We start from the raw sequence: 20,885 nt of genomic DNA on the forward strand, positions 1-20,885 counted from the left end.
CCTTGTTAGGTCAACAACAACAAAAAATTATTTTTGTTACTTTTTATTATTTATATATATCTTATATTATTTATGATCAGGTGTTGCGTCAGTAATTTCAGAGCTTGGCGACAAACTTGGCTACCATTTGGTGACACGGCCAAATAGAAGTTACTGGACAAATTTAATTAATTAATTAATATTTGAAGAAAAATTGTATTAACATCAAGTGTCATCCACTACAAGTTTAAAAAAATGTATTTGAACTTGAATGGACGAATAAAAAGTATTTTATTTACGATTGAAAATTTGAACAAGATATATAAATATATATAGAGAGAGTGTGAACTAATAGTAGGAATTGAAAAAAGCAGACGATTTTTCCCTACAATATAAATGAAAAATCAAACGATAAATTCGTACCATAAAATTTTATTCTCTGCATTTAATTGAAGGAAGAATAATCACAAACGATAGTTCATTTCTTCAAATATGTTTAAAATGTGTAGATAAACTTTTAGTTCTTGCTAACTGATACCAACCTTTGAATTTACTTTAAAATTTTAAAGATTTTCAGTGATATAAATTTTTTAGGAAATATATATTTATATAATATTTGTGACTTAATTTATTTTTTGCAATAAATACTGAATTGTGCGATAGCAGTAATTTCATTATCTATTGTTCTAAGAATTGAAAGGAAGTAGAAAACAATAACTTAGATGTAAAGGAATCTACTTTTGCTGTTCAGCTTACCGGAAAATTTTATAATAATTAATTTTTCTATATTTCGTACACACAGAAGTAAAAAATAATGAAACAAGCGAAGAAAAAAAGGATTACACTTCTTTCCTTAACATGCTGGGAATCGAACAAAAACTTTACACTCCTTCATTCCAGAAGAAAAAAAATCAAAATCCATTTATTTCTTTTCACAATTCTCCACTTCTACAAATTAAAACACGTTACAGCAACGACAGCGATCTATAAAAATCTTCCGAATTGATTTATTCATACACGTCACATCACAGCGCTAATCCTCGCGAGCCAAGTGAAGAAATTAAGCTAATTAATTCGCCAAACGGGTCGCCATCGCTCCAATAATTCCCATCAACAATATCGCCAACTTAATTATAAAGGTCCACTCTTTGAAAAGTCATCCTTTATAGGCGTGGCACCGAAATGGCGACACGAAAAGCAGGTGGAATGTATTTGACAGGGAAATGTTGAATGGGCACGGACGAGCCTTTCACAATTACCGAAGCCTTTTGGAAACAAGACACCTTGACATGCTGAAAGTAGATCAGGGTGAACATATGCTCAGATGAGTAAGATTTCCTTGTTTGTTGAAAAATGATGCCAGAGATTACTGGAGTGAGTAGGTTGTTCCGTAATGTTACCATTCAATAACATGTTCTGAATGAAGGTTGAATCGAGAGTTTTTTATGGTTACACATTTCTCTTTAAATGTTATTTTTCTTAATCCTTGGGAAAAAAATCAATGAATGGTTCAATCATTTAATTAAAAACAAAATTGAAATGAAACTTCTATTGCATATGCTGTCGGCTATGATATCTTTTAAATCTTTTTTGTATGACTGATTCAATATCTTTATTTTAGAAAGCGCTTTTGGCTACAAGTTGGTTCAACAAAAATGTTACTTACGAATGATTTCAATTAAATTTCTTAAGCAAAACTTGATGTTTAATATTCTTTCAACAAAATATTTTTAAGCATTAAATTGTGAGAACCATTACAATTGTTTTGAAGTACTGAAAATTAAATTTGGGAAAAACAACCCAGTAAAGACCAAATATTAAATTTTATTCTTCTAAGTGCTTATGAGTTCTAGTGTTTACAGAAAGATACATAATACCAAAAACGTGTTTTTCGAACTCAGAGAGATTTAAAATGTGGATATTCATCAAAATTTTGAGTTCAATTTTTTTTTTTTTTTGGACGATTACAATACTTCCTTTATACGCTTTCACATCAGAATAGCGAAAGATAGCTTTATGGAACTCTTAAATACACATGATGCAGAAATATTAAGTCAATATGTGCTTATCTTTGCTATATAAGGCATCTAATTCGTAGGAGTTTATAGAAAGCACACAAAAAATGTATTTATTTAAATGGGACAAAAAAAGGGGGGGAAATAGTGGAAGAAAAAAGAGAGATCATTTTAATATATAAATTAAGAGGATATTAATATTAAGTCAACATGTGTCTATAACTGCTACACAAGGCGTCTAATTTGCAAGTATTTATAAAAGACACAGGAAAAAAATATTTATTTAAATGGAATAAAAGAGGAGCAAAATAGAAAAAAAGACCTTCTTAATACTTTATTCTTCTCGCCAAGTATCTCTCCAAACAGTCGGGTAAAAATTCTTCAAAAACTTTCTTAGATGCGAAAAGAAAAAAAAAAAAAATTAAACAGAAAAAAAAAAGCTACTTTTGTAACAGAATAGGTGGAAGAGTTTCTATGTTTCAACTATCCAAACTCAAAAACAACAACAACAACAACAAAAAAAAAAAAAGAGGGGGAGGGACAGAAATGGAAAAAAAGTAACAACCTATTGTTAGAACAGACTCTCGAGAAAAGATGGATCCATTCCATTCTTTTTTTTAAAAAAGAAAAAAGCAGAGAAAGACACTATTGTATACCTTTCATTATTATATCCTCGCCTTTGAAAGCAATATTCTGAACTAAGAACCCAAACAGAAGGAGGAGGAAGAAAAAAAAAAAGAAAGTAAATTGTTAAGTAAACTGCAAAACGAATAAGCGCAAACGGAAAACTATTCTCCGGTACAAGAAGAAGAGACGCCCTATAAAAACAAGCGCCGTAACAATGAAATAATCCGGAAAATGTGTTCCCCATACTTAGTTATCTCCACAGTCGTTTTCTGAAATACTCGTAGGTGCTAGAACACTAAATGGGTCCACTGGCCTCGGGCACCGAAAACGAAAGTTAACTGCAGGAAACGGGAGAAAAAAATGGCGACATCTTGAAACATTTTTCCCCTCCTTTTTCTTGCAACGGGAAAATGTTCTGGTTTCTGTACACAACTTTCGAGTCTCCAACACTTGTTTTAAGGCAACTGGTATATCGAAATTTAGATTTATTTACACATGCATATTCCCGTTGACTTTATTAAAAACAAAAAAGCTTTTGTCTGACTGTCTTCAATTAAACAAAACGGATTTACCATTAGAAGAAAAAAAAAGTTCTAGCAACACCGTATTTTATATTACTTGAGACCCACTATCTGAGGGTTTGCTTTTTAAGCAAAGCTCGTTTTGAAATAAAAATGAAACAAGCAAAAATTAATTTAAAAAAAAGGCATTTACTTTTTGAAGCCGCACACGATTCCCTGTTTTCCTCCATTATTTACCTGCCGATTCGAAAATTTATTATAGTGGGCAAGACATTTTTGAATACTTTCCAAATCGATATCCGCGGATAGCGATGCTAGCCAATTATTCACAATTGCTTTCCTTCTTCACCAGAGTCTAAATGCTTGGAATTTAGGAATGTATTTAGATGGAAAAAGAGATGGTAATCGATAGGCGCAAAGCCAGGACTGTATGACAGATGATGGAATATTTTACACCAAAAAAATATGATCATATTTTGAGTACGAGTCAAAAAAGCAGTCTTGCATAGAGTGATCCGATGTGGACATTTTCCGATCTTCTTTTCATATTCAATCACTGTGGATATCCGATAATAAATATTCGCAGCCTTCATATATATTATTGTTGCTATTAAAAGCCGGGTGATTGACAGTAATTCATAAATGGCGGGAAGCTTGGTTTTCTTTAACACTTTAAACCTTATGGATTAACCTCAGATGGCGCATGGATTAACAATGTGTTTGGCATCGGATTTTGAAGTACATGTGTGAAATTTGAAATAATATTAATATGCAAGTTGCAATGTGATTTGTTTATGGCTCATACATAAAGTTAGTTCACATCAGCAGTCAAATTAGATGACTTTGTCTCTATTACAGTCAACACTTTCAAGTATGATGGCTTCTTTCATGAATAACTTATATCAATAACTTATAAATTATGGTACATATGATAGTCCTCACAGACTATACGAATCCTATAGCCTCACAAACTAGTAGGGATATATATATCATGATATAATGTTAGGATATTGTGTAGTTACTAGCCAACAATAAAACATTTTGCAATTGCCAAAGTTTTGACAATTTTAGAATGTCTTAAGGCTACTGATTTCAAAACTGATGTACCAATCTATATATATAAAAATGAATGTGCGTCTGTCTGTCTATACTCGATAGATTCAAAAACCATACATCCAATCGCCGTGAAAATTTGGGAAATTATTAGGTATATCCCTAGGAAGGTTTTTGAAATTTTTTTTTTAAAAATCAGAGTTGGGGTTCTTTAATTATTAATTAAAAACTAACTTTCCCGCTAAAAAAATCTTCATTTCCCCACCGCCAAATAAGTAAGGCTTCAGTTTTTTTTTTTTTTTTTTTTTTTTTTTTTCCCACGCTTAAGAGGATGGGCTTAAGTAATTTTCGGCAGATTATTTCAAAGGATCTGTTTATTTTCTTAAGATTTGATGCATTTAAAGTTAAACATTGTTAATGAATCAATCTTTCAGATTCATTCTGAAGTACTTTTGAATTCAAATGAAGCGGAATAAAGGAAATTAAAAATTTCTAATCTCCATAGCGTTACCATAACTGGCGTAGAAAATTCACGCATTTGCGTTACCATAATTGGCGTTCAAAATTCACGCATGCGCATTGTGTTCTGATTGCTGACAACGGATACGGTCTTGGTTTTGAAGGCTTAACATGTTTTCTTCATGATGAATCTGAGAAAATTTTGTTGAAAACTTCTTGAGATATTATATAAATTAAGAAAAATATTCTTTAGTGCCCATAAGGTTTAAATATTCAGCGACTCTTTTTTCAGTACTCATATTTAAAAACAATGCTTCGTTTCAGTTTTAAAAAAAATATTATATTTATTGCAGTTTAATCATTTCCACTTTAATTTAAAGTATAAATTCTACGGGAGCTAATAGAAAATTAGAGAGATACATATTACGTTATGGCTGAAGGCTGTTATAATATTATGAGTGAATTATATGAATATTAAAATTTTAAGTTTTAAAATATTTTAATGAAGAAGCAATTAAAATGGGAGTTCTATAAAATATTTAATTATTAAAATTTTAACGTGCATTAAGATTGGCGAACCGGCTGATCGCCAAAGGCGGCTAGTTAGCCTATAAATAATGCATATCTTCAATGGCAGTTGGTCACTAAACGTATGATGCTGATTTAATATTTTTTTTAAAAAAATTCTATATGGCTATTTTACCAGAGATTCTATAAGTAAAATATAATAAAAACATAAATATATTACAATGAATGCTGTTGCAAAAGCTTTGTTATCAATAGCGTTTTTTATGTTGCTCTAAATAAGAACAATTTTCTTTAGGAACAAAAAAAAAGCGACACACGAAGTAATGTGATAACCGAACACCTACTTGGCGTCGACTAAACTACGCGAAAAGAAAATGTTGTATAAAACATATAAGGTATATCGACATTCTAGACAGCGTTTATCAAACTATGAGTCGCGAGTCAATTTTTGATTGGTCGCGATAAGTTTTTGAATATACTTATACTTTTCCATAATTTAAGAAATTGTGATGTGGGCTTAAAATCTTCATCAAGGAATATTGTAGCAAAACGACGACAAACAGCACAATACGTGAACAAACGTTCCGTGTCGATTGATAGAAAAAAAATAAAGGGAACACACGGAGGATGTACGTAAGGAACGGTTTTTTTAATATAATACATCCGTCGCATCGAATCTGAGCCTTCCCATAATGTTAAATTTATATGCAGTGCCACAAATCGCACCATCAATGAAAGACGCCTTTTCAATTTGAACTTTCATTTCAATTTACGTATGGATCAATTGCGAATAGTTCCATTATCACTTGCGTAAACAATTATAATATTTAATAAGTGGGGTTTTTTCCCCCTTTCAGAAACGTTTTCCATAAAACTTCCTCCAGGCGGAATATACATCGTTCTCCTCTAAAAAAATTCAATATAATGATGATGAAACAAGTTGTCATAGATTCGATTTCTAAAAAGTGGTTGCAATGTTTAAAAGTTTGGTAATCTTTTTTTTCAGACCATATATTCCTAAAGGAAGAGCATATCATAAGAACATTGGTAAACGTTATATATGTTATACGAATTTTACGAATGTTTTTAACTTATACCAAAAGGTTTTACGGAATATTTTGCTAAACTAACAAGTTTTATGATACTTGTATTTTAAATATGCTAATATTAAAAAGAATAATATGTGTTTGGTACCATTCATCAGTCCGAGTACATTAAATGTGGGGATATAGCCGAAATTTTAAGGATACGCCGAGAAATAATTGTGTTTTGTTAAGTCTTCAGCCGAATGATCTACGATCAGTACCGAATTTAAAGTTCAAAATCCATTTTAGATTAAATACCATCATACATCAGTTTTATAGCATTAAACATTTGCAGAAATAGTTTTACAAGGAGAATCCGTTCACTGATTTTCTAACTGTTCAGCTAACATAGACCTCTTACAGCCCAGGTTTAACATAAATAATTTAGGATAGAATCTTCCTAGTTCAGCAATCTTAGGTTATGATAAAAAGTAAAAATCCTATCCTATCTTAAGTCAAATATGGCGTACAAAATATTTTTTGTTTAAATAAACTGTAACGGAATTTTAAACTACCAAAACTTCTTAACTGTATATATTCGTCTGTATGTATTTTTCAGGACATACTGCATTTTTACTTTAAGCTAAAAAAGAAGACATATTTCTTTTCAAGAAATGTCTTCTTCTTTTATAATTACTAATAATAAAAAAGTATAAATGAGAAGTTTCAAATGTGTTTTATTTTAAAACCAGAACCACGTTTTTCCTGAAAATCTGGACAAGTTTAGTTTAGTTATATTAACGTCCCGTTTCAAAACAACACTAAGACTAATTCGGCACGGACCTCGTCATTTTGAACCGCGGTCAGATGACAAGGATGACGCCTGAGCTGGCACCCCCTTCTCCACACAACACTAGCAACGTTTGGCCCGAACGGATTTAACGAGCACCAGACCCGTTTACACGATGGTTCTTCGGTGGAATCGGGGCTCGAACTTAAAACCCTCTGGTTCCGATGCCGAGACCTTACCACCAGGCCACCGCGGCCCAAAATACTGGATAAAATGAAGACAAAATGGTAGAACATAAATATGTTTTATGATGAAAGAACTATCGCTAAATCATAAAAAGATATCTGCGCTTTAATTGTAACTATTTTTAAAGATTTCATTTTATAAATATTTCTTTCCTTTTTGGAATTTCAAACTATTTGCATTCTTTTTTTATACTAAATTCAGAAAACTCTTCCGTGACAACCAGTTGTATGACGTGAATAAAAAGAAATGGCAAGATTCAAGTTCTATCACTCTTTCTGAAAATTTATTTCATCCCCTGACCCTTTTGATGTCTTTTCCTTTTTTTATTTTTTCTTTCGGCTCCCTTTCTTTTCTTCTGTCCATGTCACTGGGCCATATTCTTTTCTTGTGTTCTTTTTCTGTGTCTGTCCGTCCATTATTCTTTTTTTCTTTCGGCAACCATCGGAAGAACTCCCAATTGTCGTTGGATATCCCTCCATTATCGGGTTAGGGATAAAAATAGGTTTGGTGAATCAACCGCACCAGCCTTGTTTTTGGTCCACCCCCTTTATTTTTTTTATGGCCTTCTTCCGTACACGTTTATATGGACCTTATTCGTGCGGAAAAGAGCTCTGTCTAACAATTCTATTCTTTTTTTTTTTCTTTCTGTCAAAAGTTACTTTGTTTTGTGACAAAACGATCCGCTTATTTGCCAAGTCTCGCTTCGGAGATTCTGAATTTCCGTCAACTACTTGAAATTGAGTGTTTTTCTTCCCCTCTTTTTCACTGTTTTTTTAAAAGTATGTTTGAGGTTGAAAAATCTAAATGTCAAATTTGAGCATGCTTTCACACTGAACAATCGATTGCTGAATTTTTTACTTTCTCGTGTACGTAGTATAGAAAATCGTCAAAATAATAATCGTCGTATAGTAATCGTCAAAAAATTCGAACTCGAGATTTTGACAAATCTTCAGGTTTTAGACCTCCGTGAGTTCGAAAAACACTTTTTTGGGAAATATCCGTCTGTGGCAAAGAAAACTCAAAACTGCTTAAATCTAGATGGATGAAATTTAGTATACAGTCTTTACCCCGAATTGGCAGATTTCTATCAAATTTTCAGTAAAATCTGTTCGGAGGAAGTCGGTCTCTCCGGTTGTTCGAATATAAGTTAACACGATAACTCCAAAACGGGGAGAACTAGACAGATAAGATTTGGTATACAGATTTAACATCAACAGTATAGACACCTGTCAAATTTAGAGGCAAATTCAACTATGGGTTGACCGTCTGTCGGTCTGTAATTTCAGAAACATGTAAACGCGATAATTACAAAACGCAATGACTTGAATATATATCAAATTTGGTATGTGACTTAGTGGTTGAAATTGTAATTCTGTGACAAATTTTGGTTTCAAGTGTTTGAGAAAAATGCGTCTAAAACACAAATTCGATTTTCAGATAATATTAATCTCATGCCAGGGATTAATCGCAAAAAAAAAAAAAAAAAAAAAAAAATCGCCAAGCATGACGCGATAGATTCAGTAAAAATGCTAAATTAAGGCCAAAAGCTAATATTTCGTAGCTATTGTATGCCAATGCCATGTAAGACGTTTTCTAACATGAAGATTAATTAGAGAGTATGCAAGAAAATTTTGAAAGATCATTCCCACTGGTTTCCTTCATGTTTTCGGTGGCGAAATTTTAAAACACAAGTTGCCACATCACGTCCCTCCCCCCACACATTAATATAATAAAATAACAAAGAAAAAAAAATTCAAATAAGGAGAAGATATTAATAATTAACATCTTCATAAATTTATTGATTTCTAAGTCTTGGATCCTTGAAATATTGATTATTGAGATAACACAGTTTTTTCAAGCCATTCTTTCTATTTATGTTTACTTTATTAATTTAATTTATTAATTAATTTTAATTTACTTCATTTAAAAAATCGATGACGGTGATTTTCCTAATTTTCAGTCATGGTTACATGCCAAGAATAGTACCTAAGCGCCGATATTTCTACTCTAAAATTCCATAAAGCCAGTAAAATGGCGGATCTTTTAAGGAATAGGATCTCGAAATCCTAACTTTCAACTTCCACCAAGATCCAAAGGGCCAGCGTATGTGTGTGTGCGTGTATCTACTTCGCTTCATTTACTCACTTCCTTGTTTCATTTCCAGGCATAATTTAAGTACAAGATGCGATGATAAAACTTACGTCAGTCTACATCGCGGCACAAGAGCAAAAAAGAAGGTGATATTTTCCCTTCAGTGGTTTTTTACTATGGGATTTTGATAGGGATTTCTTGGACCTTGTAGACTTAGGAAAGGGAAATTTAGGTATCTTTAAAAGAATGTAGCAAACATTAAGGTTTTCTATCCCTTCACTCAGAGCATGAGGACCTGCTGAATTCAGCAGTTTTATAAAGTGCAAGCAGGATTAATTAAATAAAAAAAATGGAATTGGATCAGGAAATAATAGACCATTTTAGAATGAAATTAATACGGAAGAAATTAAGATAAAAATTAGAGAATATATTAGAATTTAAGTTAGATTAAAAGATATCATTATATTATATAAGAGAAAGTATTATAACCATTAAAAAATATTCGACTTTGCAATTCTGACGGAATTATATTTGCTCGCACTTATGTATGTTTTTGAAAATGATAACTCATAAACACGTTGAGTTATATTAATGAAATTTAACATGTAGTCTTGATAAGAAATGTATATTTTTTAAATCAAAATTTGGAATCGAAGAGAAGTCTGCCTGGTTGTCAACACCTAATTTAAGTATAATATCCAACCTACAAATATTATCAAGTTAAAATTGTGGTTCAAGTTTCAAAGCAAAGATCCAACATTTTACAAAAACCATATGAAAAATCCATTAAATTCTGAAACGAAACTCAAATTAAATGAACTATAATAATGGGACAGTCAGCACAGCGAAAAAAAAAAAATGACGTGAATTAAACTACAACATCTAGAATTATCCTTTAAAGAAAATAAACACGGAAGCTTCTAAGCCCTAAAATGAAACTACAATTTCTCATCAGTGCTTTCCGGAAAGTCAATCGGATTTCTTTTTTTTTAACTCGGCATCCTCACTCCCGTCTTTCTCGTTAAAAGCAAAAGACTTTTAATACTGTATTACTTTTTGTTCCTTTCTTTTTTTTAGTACTTATTTTCAGACCGAACTTTCCGGGCTTCGTTTTAATCCGTTTGAAAGAATAGTGTCCTCGAACTTTTAGTTGAGGTATGGAGTGCGATTTATTGAAAGCTCCGAGGTGACTTTTTTCTATAAAAAATATTTATTAGTACCTTTGAGAGTATTTGTTCACTAAAAGATTTTTATTTTAAGTCAAATTATTAACATAACAATAAATGATTCTTTTTGGTATATTTTGTGTATCTATTTTATGATAAGATAAAGATTCGTTTTGATTAAGAATATATTGAAAGTAGAAACATAAAATAACGATAATATTGTTTTTTGTTGTTTTTTTTCATTATTCACCTGTTATGAAGTAAATAAATTCTTACGTGAAAAACTTCATGGTGATTCAGGTTTGGAATTAATTTCTCATTTTTCACGAAAAACATAAAGACAACAATAATTAGATGTTGGATGATATGCGTTGTTACGTTTATCATGTGATTAGGGCATCAGGTGAACAATGATATAATCAAGACACCATGTAAACTGATTATTTCACTGTTCACATGATGCGCTCATGCGGACTGATTACTTCATCGTGTTTGTAGCATCATGTGAGCTGATTATTTCTTTGTGTTTGTGGGCATCATGTGAACTGATTCTTGTTCTGTGGGCATCAAAATTTTCGCAAAAAACATGACCAAGTATTCTCATATTTGATATTATACAGAATTATATAATATCTAATAAAAGCAATTTTGCTGATTTGCACTGGAAATCTAAAATTATCCAGATTATATCATTTTTATTTTAGTTATTATGTTATTATTGCATAAGTGTCAATCAAATCAGTGCGAATCAATTTTAGCAGTTCTAGTGCGTCTTAAACTAAAGCAAGGAATGTAACGGGAAGCAAGGAAAAAAAAGCAAGGAATGTAAATCTATGTAACGGGATCTCTTTATACATACTACTGTTGAAAGTATGTGTAGCCTGCATGTAGATGTGAAAAATGTTAAAAAGAATGAAGTTTTCGATTGATGAGAAAGATGTCATATTGTATTTTTTATGGTTAATTTTAACAATATTTTTAGGTATAATTAATGTATTTATTAAATAATAGGTTTTTTAAAATAATTTAATAATAATTAATTTTTTTAACTTAATAGTAATTATTATTATTATATTTTACAATCACATAACTCTGACTATAACAATTACCTTTCTTGGCAATTCTCATTTTGTAGGTTCCAGAATATCATAAAGGTTTTGATTTTATGCATAAGATTTAGATAAGCACCTTAAAAAATTATGTGAACACATATTAATTACATTCATTACCAAGATGTTCACCCGTGATGTCAAAAAAAATTGATTAAATATAAAGTAAGTGGATCATCGAAGATTATCGACCATGGAAATCGAATTCGAATAAGAATCGTAGAAAACGTAAAATATCAAAAAAATCTTCAAAACTCAAAATGTTTGAATGCAGATTCTGAATTATTTCACCAACTACTTTAAACTTTAATGAGACTGTAGAAAATATTTTTGAAGAAGGATTATAACAAGAAGCTCAATCTATTTTTTTTTCTAAAATATTTCCGATGGTTCATTTCATCAATCCATTTCTTGTGACTAACTAAGGTTTAAAAATCCAATTCTTGTCAATCAAAATTTATATTGTGAAGTCGAAAGGTTCTCACACCATAACTTGAAATGTGTGATACCTCATTTCATTTCTTTATTTTGCTATAAAAAATGGTTAACATTTTCGATAAAAATAATTGTATACCGGCCACTTCTTTAGAGATTAAAAAAAAAATAATAAATAAATCGTGGAAAAGAAAATAGTCCCCAAGATGTATCACAGAACCTCAAATCTAGAATTCGAATTCCGATTCTGATTGTTTCATAAAATATTCCACATGAAGAAGAAGAAGAATTGTCGTAAAAGACCTCTTCCCCATACATATTTCCTTCCAGAACATCGTATTCTATTGCGTCTTAGAATTTATTATGTATCAGCTTTCTTCTGCGCTCTCGGATAATAGTATGTCCCAAACGGGCACCTAGTAATCCCCGGGTCTTACGACGGCCACCAAGTCCACAGGAGTTGTTCTGACAGAGCTAAAAGAAATCGAAATGCCCCAATACAAACATAAATTCACTGCTGCCAAAAAAGGATCAGTTTGTAGTAGTTTCCAAAAACCCTCTGTTGCTATTTATTTCCGCGTTATTTATTATTATGGGTCGTACGAACGGGGTTTGAGGAATATATACTTTGTCCAGTGTGGGATCTTTCGATTCCCCCTACCCCCTCCAATTGTTCTATTTTCTCTGTGTCGTTCTCTTTCTTGCGAAAATGCCACGAGTATCATTCAAGAAAATTTATTAAACTTATAAGGAAGCAGGGTTCTGTTGTGCCACAGCATTCTTTCATCCTTTTTATTTTATTCCATTCTTATCGGATTTTATTTTCCGAAGGCTGGCGGTGGATTAGATGTTATTATAAAATAACCAAATTTGAATTGCTGGTCAGTAATATAAATAATTCTAAACAGCTATTGTGAAATTTTCGATCCATTTAACCCTTATCGTGGCAAGATTGCTTTTTTGAAGAAAAGCAAAAAAAAAATGTATATAGGTAGCTACTTTACGCTATAAAAAACCTCAAAAAATAAATAAATAACTAAATAAAATAACTAAGTTAAAAATTATTTTTTTTTTATAGTGATAGTATATTTTTATAAAGTTGTATGTATGTTATACTATACAAAATGAACATAAGGGTTAAGTAGATGACTACATTGAAAATTCGATGAATTTTTCTTCTTATACCATTTTTTTTTTTGAGAAATTTTTACCAAAATTTTAGATTTTGAGAAAATACCATTTAAAGATATAAAACAGCATTAAAGTGTGCATAACGCAAATATAAAAATCAAGTAATTTTTCATCGGATTTCATTTTCCGAAGGAAGAAATTAGCTATTTATGTAAAATAACCAAATTTGAATTGCCTTCTCAGTAATATAAGTAATTCTTACCAATAGTTCTGAAGTTTTTGATCCGTTAAAGTTGATGACTAAGTTGAAAACTCGAATTTTAAAATTCAGTATTCTTAATTTTTAATCAACTTTTTTCATAAAAAAACAACTCGAATTTTGCTTGAAAGTTCATTTTTTTAGGTAAAAATAGTGATTTTCGTATTTGTATCAAACACAATTTAACGTTAATTCGCTAATAAAGGCAGAAAGTAAGGAAAATGCCGTGTGATAGTACTTTATGGCTTTAGAATGGAATTTTCGAAAAGAAAATTTTTTTGCGGCATATGTTAGATTTAATGTGGGCAATAATAGCCAGCGCAATTCAAAAGTTAAAGTGAAGCTTGAGTTCAAGTAATTAGAAATAATTACTTTTAAGAAGCAGATAAATTGACATTATAGCAGATAGAGTGTCCATTTAAGCCCTTCTAGCCCTATTAATTTAAGAATGGTGACAACTATTATCAAAAAGTATCTAAGTATAGCAGGGTGATCATGCGCTACATGATCAGATCGATTAAAGCGTCATCCTTTTATGGATTTCTTGAAGAGCATTTTGAAGTACATCGGATGACACATTGACACATCTATCAGTAATGCAACAAGAAAACTAAAAAGAATAGAATTCTGAAGAGCACTGTGACTGATAAAGAGCATTTCGAACACTGAAAATAAAAATACCTGCAGACAATTAATTGTTCCGTTTTATTCTGTTTTTAATACTTGTCTGGTGTAAGAGAGTTGAAAATCGCGACTAAACAAATAAGTTTTTGACATATTCTATTCTCAGGATTATTGCGCTCAAGGCTTCGCTTTATAATTTGGCAATTAATTTTTTCCCCCATATCTGTAACGTTTTCAAAAAACGAATGCTAACTCCATAATTTGCCGTCAGATGGCACTTTAACCGATCTCACAATGTAACGTATGATCACTTTATTTTACATAGACACCAAGTTTATGGTATTAGCTGTCGCCGTCCTCAAGTTAATATGGGATAGAAAGATTTTAATAGACATCCTGTATGTATGCACACACGTACACGTACAAAATTTAATTTTAAATACATGTCATTGAAATTATCTGCTATTAAATTCAGTATTTAAAAGGAAACATGCCAATTCTTAGGAAATTCTTTTAACAGATTCTCCAAATCTTGGAAACATGTACTATGTGTGATCGATCATTGAATGTAATGCGAAGCATGCATGCTTGATTCTGTTTAGATATATAAATAAATTTTTACTACAAAATAATGTAGAAGCGATGTCAGTAAATATATTTTTTAAATGAAAAATATCACTCGCATTGGAAATCTGAATTTATATATGAAGTCAAAAAATGCATAAGACTTTGATTATTTTTAAGGAAACGTATTATATCTTTAATGAAATTATCATATTACATACATATGTGTGTCACCTTAAAAATATATATAATGGACCTTACTACATCTATTGTCATGTATTTTTTAACTTTGCAATTTCGGTTTAGAATTAATAAGTCGCATTAAACAAAGAATCTCTGGACTCCGTATCGAATAATTAAAAGCATGAAAATATCGACAGCAATATAATTTTGCAATGAATAAAACAGCAAAAAAATGTTTTACAAACAATTAGCATTCATTTCTCTGCAAATATTATTCTGTGAACATTTCCAGAATATTACTTAGAGTAAACAAAGCCTTTATGAAAAATAATTATATAAATCTCAAAAGACAGCAAAGAGAATATATGCACAAAAATAAAAGAAAACTAGAACTAACACTCACAAAAAGAATTCCTCATCTCAAAATCACACGTAAATAAAGCTTTAATTAATATTTCAATAAAATATTAATACTAAATTTTTCAGATAGAAAGACAAGCTTTGAGATTTTCTGCTCTTAAAAATACAGAACTTCCAAATTCTTCATAAAATTATGGGAGAATGTATGATTAAACAAACCATTCGAACGCGAACTAATTAAAATAAGAATAGAACCACTTTTTACAACTAACAAACGGGAATTTCATTCCAAAATTAATTAGTGCCGTCAAAAAATAACGAACCAAATCTAACTTTAAATATTCGGAACAACACGATGCAGCAATTCATATGCTTAAATACATAAGCACAAAATTATTTTCTTGTTTCTCAGCTTTCCTGTGGCTGCATTCCGATTGTAATTGCATGAGAAATTCCAGATTTCCAATTATATTGTCCAATTAAAAAGCAATTAGCAAAATGCTTCCTGGGATTTCCAGGTTATATGATTTTTAACTTGGTGAATAAGTTGAATCAAAACAGTTAGAATAAATATGAAATAAAATTTAAGATAATAAAGAAAAGAAAAAAAAAAACTTGCAAACGATTTCAGATCAGCATTGTTTTGACGAAAATATTGCATTCATAGTAAAGTTGCCAGATCAAAATATCAAAATAATGACAAGCAAATGAAATGCTTATGTCCTCGCTACTTTATGTGTATGAATAAAATATTGTAATCGTTAAAAACTTCGACTGAGAGATTTTCGACGAATAATCACCATTTTAGTTGAGAATCGTGCTGATTTTAATTTAGGCATGCTAAAATAGAGCTTCTTACCGTGCATTTGAGTTGTAATTTTATTTCTGTGAAATATTTGAAGTTAGTAAATATTTGTACCAACGAATATTTTGAGACAAAAATTAAAAGAATATCTAAAGGAAATTTAAATCAATGCAGCATGATGATATTTAAATATTATTTATCTTCATTTTATTTTATAAATTTACTCTTAATTAAATAGCAGCTATAACGTGCACAAATACATTAAATATGTATTTGGTATCTCACGTAATTTCAATTGACACCAAACTGCGGAGCACTTTTTACTCATGATATGCGTGCGCTTATAATTCAAATTTATCAGGACAAAATAAATTAATAGGCGTGGTCCCTTCGGTACTTTTATGCATATTTTGGAATGAAAGTATTTTGCCTCGCTTATTTCCGTAATATTGTGGATTCAACACAAAGCCGTAAAGGGCACAAGTGCTTATATATTTATTCCGCATATGAGAGCTTTGTGTTTCATAATAAAGAAAAGACAATTTTGCACGCCTATTCACATTCTCATACACGTAGTATAGAGAAAGCATGGTAATTGTAAAAAATTCCAATCCGAAATTTTGACAAATTTCCACGTTTTAGACCTCTGAAAGTTAAAAAAAAAAAAAAAAAAAAAAAAAAAAAAATGTCCGTCTGTCTATCTATGACAAAGATAACTCAAAAACCCTTTGAGCTAGACGATTGAAAATTGGTATATGGTCTTTATACCAAATGTACCGATGTCTATCAAATTTTGTGTAAAATTTGTTCAGAGGTGTCCGACTGTTCGAATGCAAATTAACACGATATCTACAAAACGAAGAAAGCTATATAGATAAAATTCGGTACACATATTTAATATCTATAAAGAAACGCCCGTCAAAGTTTGAGTCAAATCCAACAACAGGTTGACTATCTGTCGGTTTGTACTTTCAGAAACATTTAAATATGATAATTCAAAAACGCAATGACTTAAATATATATGATATTTGGCACGTTATCTTGTGACTACAATGCAGTTTTATGTCAAATTTTTGTCTCAATCGGTTAAAAAAACTTATCTAAAATATAAATAGGATTATTAACCGCATGCAATGGATTAATCGCCAAATAACTCACCAAAGAAGACACGATAGACTCAGTAAAAATACTAAATTCACGCCAAAGGTTAATATTTCGTTTTTATTGTACACCAGTGCCATGTAAGGTGTTGTCTGGCATGACCAGTTTATTAGAGAGTATGCAAGAAAGTTTTTGTTTCGTTGGTTTAACAAACCTTCTGGTTTTGCTTAAATTCTGACTGGCGTAAACCAAAATTTGAGACTGAATTATAATTTTACTAACAAGATTACGTACAAAATTTCCTTTTTTTTTTTTTTTTTTTTTTAACTCAATGTGTTTTTGAAATATCGCATTTTATATACATGCAAAACTACAGATGGGGAAGCTTTTGATGCATTTAATGTAAAATCATGAATCTACACTTCAGATACTAAAACTGTATACTAAATGTTGTTTATTCATCATTCGTGCAAAAATATAAATCAACACACGGTCAAAGTCTAGACAGATTTGGTTCAATATTTGATACGGACCTACATACTAATGCTAACCATCTAGCTTTCTTCGTTTAATAGTTATCATATTCCCTCGTAATGGACAGTCGGACACACAGAATTCCTGTCAATTGATTCCGTTCAGAATTTGACAGAGATTAAAACATTTGACAAAACGTTTATAAACCAAATTGCATCCACTTCCTTCAAACTGGGTTTGATGTATCATGCTCATAGATGGACAGACATAGTTCCAAAAATGTGTTTTTTGGGTTCAGGAAAGTTTGAAACGTGAAATTGGTTCTAATTCCAATTTGTTATAATTCCAAAAAAAATAAATAAATAAAGAATAAATCTAAATACATTTTTTTTACAACTGAATTTCGAAAATTAGGTCTTAAAAAAAGCCAATATGGTAAGTTTCTTTTCCAAACCATTCGAAAATTCTGAAGGAAGTTTATTTCGGATAAAGAAAGTTCGATACTTGATGTGAATAATATCCGTCAATAATAACAACATTCTTCATACAAAGATGTAAATGAGGATTGAAAATGAGGAATGCCTTCGACGCGGTACTTCTTCGGAACTTAAGAATCATTGCCTTTTACGCTAATTCCTCATCCGAGGCCGGGGAAAAAACTTACATGAAGCGAGATCAAGAGGACAAGTTAGATCTTGATCGAAATGTGAGATTTTGTTAGATAATTTAATACCAGGAAGAATCTGCAAACTGAAATTTATAGTGATAAAATATTCACGACTTGATCTTTTTCACGACATAAAAATTTAGAGTGTCTGTAATCACGAGCTACGAGAATGCATTGCATGTATTTGAAATTCATGAAATCTTTTCTGACCGGTAGACCTTAAGATACTCTTGGTTTATTTTGCAGAAAATAGCAAAATTCATTTAACATTTGTAAAACCTTAAAAATGTTCAGGAACTTTTAGATTGCTAAAATTATAATGAAACTTTCATAAATCTTTTATATACAAGAGACGACTAGCCTTTTCGAGTTACACTGGGAATAAGATTAAGTCTCTTTATAAAGTCAATACATTTCATCATATGGTCTCTTAAATACATGCTCAAAGTTAAGAAAGTATACAACTTTTATAAAGAGAAACTAAACAGCTAGAGGGTTAATTCTTTTCTTATTCCAACGAGGGGACATGATTTTTTTTCCCGATTCATATTGATTGGAATAATGTATCATAAATGTCCAAATAAAACCACCATACTCCCCAACACATAAATAAATTTATTTCATTTCATCTCTGGTTCCTTTAACAATCCATACCACTTTCCCTCCCCAAGGCCACACGCCCCTCCCTCGCAAAGAAGAAAGGCAGCAGCAAAGAAGAAATAAGGAAAGGGCCTTCTTTTCTTGCTTATCTTCTGAGGAGAGTTGCTCATTTCCGTGGTGGAATTGGGGCTGTCTCTTTTGGGCTGAGTTGGCTTCCGGCGATCTCAATTCCTTGTCACAATAAAAGCCAGGGCTTTCCACCGCCCTGCCCCATGCAGCTCCGATCGAGATCCACCCCCCCCCCACATTCCCCTACGTTCCTTCTTTTCATCCGGCAAAGAGTGTTCATTCATTAAAAAGCACAAAATGGATTAAGAGAAGGGAATGGATTTCTGGTAACACGGCTATTTGATTTTTGAAAAAATTAAATAATAAAACAATCTCATAAAACGAAAAAAATCTTTTCGCAGTAAATGCATTTTAATGTACAGCACTTTTACCTGAAAAAGGTATTTGAAGTAGCGTCGTTACATACAGCATATCGTTCATTCAATTCTTCAGGCAGTTGTTACTTCTAATGCATTTTCGCAGTCAAGTTAAATTGCTGACGAAGAGCAATCTTGTGTTCGCTCGCGGAATTGCGAGCGAACTGTCAGACTTGTCCGTAACAGGATTGATTGCAGAAATGAAAAAGAAGAATATAATAAAGAGAAACAGCCTTTGATATCTTTATTGAATAATGTCGACATTTTTATTCCAAATGTCTGTGGCAAAGAAGGATAGCATTAAATAATATTTTTTCATTAAAGAACTTTTATTTATTTTAGTTGCATTAATGCCCCAATTCTGGCTACTTGAGTATTTCGTAGAATATTACGAAGGCTATTTTGGGAAGGCTTTCTTGATTTTGAACCGTTATCAGTTGACGCGCTCACACCCCATCAACAAACTTCTACAGAAGGCAAGCGGCAGGCAGATTTTTAGCCAAATAGGCCATTTGCTGCTAATCGACCCCGCGCAGTATTAGATTTTATTCAAATTAAAATCAAACGATTTAATTTCAGAGCATCATTCCCAGTTGCGAATTTAGCTATTTTGCGACTATAGGCAGTGTACATTATTACTCTCTCTCTCATTCTTTTTTTTTAACAAAGTTAATTTAACATCAAATTTCTGCGCTTTTTAAATATGTTAACGATTTATTTTTGATTCAATTTTTGTTTATTTAATTAATTTTCGTGAATGCACATTTGTTTTTATTTATTTGTTATGACTCCAGGTTGCTCTGGCATGTATGTTTGTACATACTATTACTGAAATAGATGTTCGATTTCAATAACTATTCTAATAACTAAATGAAAAAAATAAAACATAAGAACCTGAATAATTATATTTAATGAAACGCAAATATTATCTTAATATTTCACCATTTATAAAATTTATATTTTTTATTATCTATTTATTTTTCAACTAAAAAAAATAAAATTTCTCCTATCAGTCTAGTCGCCCTAGGCAATTACTTAGTCTGCCTAATAGGAAATTTGCTACTGATTATTCCGAAGATTTTTTTTTCTCATGTCTTTAAATTCATTTGTAGACCAAAATCGTTTCTATCTAAAGATGCTGTATCGGCTGCCCGTCTTTTAGAAGTCAACAACCTTGGCCAATTTTTCTTACTGTAATAAAACTGCAGCTCGATCCTAAAAGGTTATATTTGCTGAAACGGTTCACGGATTTTGCAAGCAAAGAAAAAGGAATGGCATTCATATTCGTTTGTTGACGCTCGATCTTCCCTTGTCCAGACGCCTGAATATTTTCATTTCCTGACAGTAAGCAAATCATTACAATTTTGGACCCTTGAAAAATAATGCCAAACATATTTAATTGAGTTTCTGAAAACAGCCAACTTCTAAGTATAGTATTAAGGAGCTTCATCCACTAAGTCCATAAAGTCAACAAGTTCACTTGTAGTGGGTCTATGGTATAACACAATCAGCAGGCCTCAGTATCAAATAACGACGTTCATTAACAAGTAGACACGAATACACAGACGACTAAACACAGCCGAGACGT

At 31.2% G+C, this 20,885-nt stretch overlaps 1 protein-coding gene across 1 annotated transcript in view; it reads right to left on the bottom strand.

Moving 5' to 3' along the window:
- The window catches only part of LOC129963050 (leishmanolysin-like peptidase), a 299,490-nt gene that overhangs the window by 49,673 nt on the left and 228,932 nt on the right, over positions 1–20,885 (bottom strand). The gene's annotated exons all lie outside the window — the stretch shown is intronic.

The sequence above is a fragment of the Argiope bruennichi genome, chromosome 3 (assembly GCF_947563725.1).
Source record: "Argiope bruennichi chromosome 3, qqArgBrue1.1, whole genome shotgun sequence".
Classification (NCBI taxonomy): Eukaryota; Metazoa; Arthropoda; class Arachnida; order Araneae; family Araneidae; genus Argiope; species Argiope bruennichi.